The sequence below is a fragment of the Vulpes vulpes genome, chromosome 6 (genome assembly GCF_048418805.1).
Source record: "Vulpes vulpes isolate BD-2025 chromosome 6, VulVul3, whole genome shotgun sequence".
In the NCBI taxonomy this organism is placed as follows: domain Eukaryota; kingdom Metazoa; phylum Chordata; class Mammalia; order Carnivora; family Canidae; genus Vulpes; species Vulpes vulpes.
Genome location: NC_132785.1, coordinates 104718301 through 104723526, shown reverse-complemented (window position 1 = coordinate 104723526; position 5226 = coordinate 104718301). Strand labels below are relative to the sequence as shown.

The 5226-nt window shown below is 56.0% G+C and overlaps 1 long non-coding RNA gene across 1 annotated transcript; it reads right to left on the bottom strand.

The window, feature by feature from the left end:
* Positions 1-2475: 2475 nt before the first annotated feature.
* On the bottom strand, positions 2476-4024 carry LOC140599397 (uncharacterized). Its single transcript, XR_012002222.1, has 2 exons — positions 3864-4024; positions 2476-2883 (listed from the first exon to the last, which is right to left on the bottom strand). It is a non-coding gene; the product is annotated as an uncharacterized lncRNA (long non-coding RNA).
* Between the last annotated feature and the right edge of the window lie 1202 nt (positions 4025-5226).

The following is a 5226-nucleotide window of genomic DNA, read 5'->3' as shown; positions in this document are numbered from 1 at the left end:
GGCCCGGGGAGCAAAGTGAGGAAGGGCAGATACTAAGGGCTCACGTTTACTGAGCGCACACCGTGTGCTAGACTGTGGCACTCCTACCACAGCACTGATGCTCACGACAGCCCCATGAAGGCTTTCCTGCATCCCCAACAGGTATTCCCCACCTGTTCCAGGTGAGTGAGTCCAGGTGAGGAGGCTACACCAGGAGGAACAGGGCAGGGATCAAACTCAGCCCCAGGCCTCCTGCTTCCCCACCTCCATTCACCACCAGGGAGGTCCTGACACAGCCTGTGAGCCAAAGGCCATGCCTGCAGCTTCAGGACAGGGAAGGCAGGAGGTACACGACACATGGGAACTCTGGGGGGGGGGGGGCGGAGAGCCCCCATGGAAAGGCAGAAATCTCAGGGAGCACACCTGAACCCCAGCAGAGAAGGGCCAGTCCAAGAAAGAACCTGGTCAAAAACACATTCAGAGCTGGGAGGAGCCCTGGCAGAGACTGGGAAGCCCTGGGTGGGTATGGACAGAACAGAAGGGAGGTGACAGGGAGGAACAAGGCTGCAGAGTCTAGGGCGCAAGGAGGGAGCACTAGTGGGGACAGGGGAGGAAAGATAAAGTCCAGGGGAAAGGATGGAGTAGGAGGGAGGGAGGGAGCTTGTGGCACAGACATGGGACTGAGGCACATGGAGGGCCCCAGGAGTAGAGGCAGTGCTCAGAGAAGGAGAAGGGTCAGCCCCAGAGAGGGGATGGATGTGGAAGGACTGGGGAAGGGGTGAAGGAGGCTGCACTCACACACACACACACACACACACACACACACACACACACACTCTCCAAGGTAAAAAGGACAATTGTCTGTTGATTGCTCAGAATCCCAGTAAGCACACACAGCCCCATCGTCCTAAACTATGGAAGGAATTTGGAGGTGATGGAAGGCAGGGCCACAGAGCTCAGAGGAGGGGTGGAGAGGGGGTCATGACCAGTGAGTGTGTGCCCTTCTGTGTGGGGCAGGCCTGTAGGTGCCTGAGAGTGTGTGTGTGTGTGTGTGTTTGCATGCACCTGCTCTGGTGAACAGCCTATGCCTGCAGGACTGGGTGTGTGTCTGGGGCCCTGAGGCTCTACATCGGGGTTCCTCCCCTGCAGGGAGAGTCTGCACAGGTTTACCTGTGCTGGTCTCTGTGGGCAGAACACTTTGCCACTGTGCAGTTTGCCTCCTTGTCAGGCCCTCAGTGGGGGCAGATCTACCCACTGGAGGGAGAGCAGAAGGTGATGCTGGGGCAGCCAGGGCCCGGCAGTCCCCACTCCTCCTGCAGACACGCGCAGGCACACGCAGACATGCACGTGCGCGCGCACACACACATCCTGCACATACGCTGACCTCTATCACATGCAGCCAAATAAAATACACAAAAGTCAACCAAGACATCACACATATGAGCACATGAGATACACAGATAAACAAAGGTGCTCAGAGGCCAACATGCCATCACCCACACGGATGGAAAGACAAGAGCCTGGGGCACAAGGCACTCAGAACATTGTTACCTGGATCTACATCTTGCCCTCTCAACACACACACACACACACACACACACACACACACACACAGAATACATGCTAGCTGGGGCACACACTTCTGCAGACAACTGCACATGCGCTTCACTGCCCAGCACATCCCAGGGCTCCCTCCGTGGGCCTCATTCCCAACCCTAGCAACCTCGGGACACCCAGTCTGGCTGTGAACATCTGCTTCCCCCACCCCCTTCATGCCAGGTCCCCAATCCAGCTGTTTATCCCAGGCCAGCCCAGCTGTCTCCTGCCTGGTGAGGGTTTGCTCATCCTGCTTCAGAAGCACAGAGAGAGGTTTTCCTCCTCTTCTCCTCCATTCCCTGCCCTGCTGGGTTTGTCCTGCTATATCCCACTCAAGACTCCCCTCCTCCGGGCCTTTGACCAAATTGTTTAGGCAAATGCCAGGCCTTGCCATCCAGCACCAGGCTGGGGTGCTCCTGGGAGCATTGCTACCTGGTTGTAACAACCACACAGAAAAATTTCTAGCAGCAATGTCCACAATAGCCAAACTGTGGAAGGAGCCTCGGTGTCCATCGACAGATGAATGGATAAAGAAGCTGTGGTCTATGTATACAATGGAATATTATTCAGCCATTAGAAACGACAAATACCCACCATTTGCTTCAACGTGGATGGAACTGGAAGGTATTATGCTGAGTGAAATGAGTCAATGGGAGAAGGACAAACATTGTATGTTCTCATTCATTTGGGGAATACAAATAATAGTGAAAGGGAATAGAAGGGAAGGGAGAAGAAATGGGTAGGAAATATCAGGAAGGGAGACAGAACATAAAGACTCCTAACTCTGGGAAACGAACTAGGAGTGGTGGAAGGGGAGGAGGGTGGCGGTGAATGGGTGATGGGCACTGAGGGGGACACTTGACGGGATGAGCACTGGGTGTTATTCGGTATGTTGGCAAATTGAACACCAATAAAAAATAAATTTATTATTAAAAAAAATGAAACTGAGGCTCAGTACCCCCAGGAATGTCCCCTGTCACATGCTTTGAGCTTCTCCTCCACAATGACTTCTCTTATGTATATGGGAGGAGGCACATCCTCCACTGTGTCTCCCACATCTACCTGGTTTTTCACTGGAAATCCTACTGCCCATCTGGGTCCTCCACTTCTTCTTCAGCCTCAGAGAGCACTTGGCAATTGTCAACACAGAAATCCACGCTGAAGGACACATAGGGAGGGCATTGAGAGTGGCCCTGCAGGCTGTGAGGGCCATCCCCACAGAGGAAGCCAGCAGGAACCAGGCTCCTGCAGAGACAGGTTCCCCCTCCACTGGGAAGAAGGTGGCATCCAAGTGACAGGCTCAGTATACTGAAAACAGGGCAGAGAGACAGGGTCACTCTAAGAAGCAGCCCTGATGGCCTCCCCACCTCAACACAGGGTTCTGTCCACCCAGCCCAGCATTCTGGGGACACAGGAGCCCTGCTGGCCTCCCCCCTGCCCCTGACCTACTTCCCCACAGCCCTGACTCCCCCAGCCCCCCTGCGTCTCTTGAACCCCCTGCCTCCCACAGGTGTCCTGCTCCAGCCCTGTCCCCCTCAGTCCTCTGTCCCTTCCTCACTCTCAGGTCCTCTCCCTCTGACCTCGGGGTGTGGGAGAGACAGCGCTGCCACTTCTTTCCCAGCTCAGGCTGTCCCTGACTTGTATCTGGTGTCTCTCCCTGCCCCCCTCCTGCTCAGAGCAGGGGCTGCAGAGGGAGGGGGTGCAGGGGCCCCTTCAGCACCAGAGGACTCTGGCATTGTGACTAGAGCTCTGGCCTGCTGAGGTCCTGCCACACACACACACACACACACACACACACACACACACACACACACACACGGGAGCCCCTCCCACCACAGTCCCAGGTCCTGAGAGGCCAGCAGAGCCCTTGACTCAGAGCCTGTACCCCACCCTCTGCCACCTCTTCCTGCCCCTTCTCCTCACCTCCTCCCTGCCCCCACCTCCTCCTCTCCCTCCTCTGTCTCCCTCTCCCTTCCTCCCTGTGGGCCCTTCTCTGGTGTCTCCTCACCCTGGTCCCCAGTCCAGGGATCTGCCTTTGGCTCTGGGTCCCTGGCTTTCCCACCCCCTGAGCCTGGGTCCCTCTCCTGTCTGAGTCCGTGTCTGTCTCTGCTATCTCTGGCCTCCGGGGTCTCTCTGTGTCTGTCTTGATCTGCTCTGGTCTCTGGAGGATCCCTCTTTCCTCTCTCCTGTCTCTGACTCTGTCTCCCTGTGTCTCTGTTCCACTGCCCGCTGTCTGTCTTGCTGACTCTGTGTCTCTGTATCTTGGACTCTGCAGGTGCTGGACTCACTCGACTTTTTGTTCCCAGTCCCTGTGTCTTGAAGTGAATATACTGGGCCTTTCTGTCCCCGTCTGTGTATCCATCTCTCCACATCTTCGCCCTCCAGCCCTGCCCCGTGGTTCTGGGCACGGGCTGGTGCAGAGCGCCGGGAGCAGAGAAGCTGGGCACACCTGTGTGGAAGGTAGATGGCTGGTCAGTTAGGATGCAGCTCAGGCTCTCCAAGCAGAGCCTGCCCCTCATGAACACTCTGTGACTCCAGAGTCCCTTGTCTTCCTGCCTGCTATGCTGGCAGAGCCGGCCTGAGGCTTATCCCTGAGGCTTACCCCCAGTTAGTCCACTAGGAGTGACTGGAAATTCTGGGAGGGCACTCGAGGATCCCCTAGGCCAGGTATGTAGGTGTCTGGAGAATTCTGTGAAAGAGGAGTAAGGAGAAGAGGGAGGTCCACACAAAGTGCTTGCCAGAGGGGTGTCAGGGTGTACACAGCAGAGAGCCTGGGAGCTCTGCCTCTGAATCCTTGGAGAGAACTGCCCAGCAGCTCTTTGCACCTCTCAGACAGGCAGACACAGGGCACGGAATCTGGGGAGACGTGTGAGGTCTCCAAATTCAGGAATGGGAATAGAATATGGGTGTCCCTCTTTTATCCCCTCATGGCACCTGTAACCGTTCCATGCACACAGGAAGCTCTCCACAAAGTCATTGGCTCCTATTTCACCAGGTCTCCCACAATAAGCCCCTAAACCAGGGGACTCAACCCCTTTCAATATCCCTTCCCATCCCACCCCAACTCCCTCAACCCAGTCCCTCAGCATCTGTGCCCAGCACAGTGTCCTGCTAAGCCTGCTCAGTGCCCCAGGGATCCGGGGACCCCAGCTCAAATCCTAAGAATCCCAAACCCTCCTCCTCGCTCATGTATCTGGGTTCACTCCCTCCTCTCTCCCCCCTGCCCACCCAGTGCAGCCTGGTTCCTGGGTGTCTCCCCAAAGACAGGCAGTTCTTTTTTTTTGTTTGTTTTTTAGACAGGCAGTTCCTAATGAGCCCTCAGCACTAGAAGGGGAGGGCCCAGGGCAGCCTGGTGGGGGAGGGGCTTCCAGAGCTAGAGATAAGGAGTCCTGTCAGCATCTGTCCATCTGCCATCTCCTCCAGCATCCCTGGCTCCTGCCTCCTGGCTTCTGCCCATCCATCTCCCTGCTGAGGCTGATGGGCTGAGCTCAGGGGCAAATGCACAGAAGCCCAGACTCATCATGCCTGCTCGGCTCCAGAACCATGTTCTCCAGGAATGTCACTACCTCTGCCATCATTCCTTGCAACCTTTCAATGACCTTCTTAAGGTGAAATTGTAGATGGAGCCCAAAGGCGAACAGAAATTGGTCT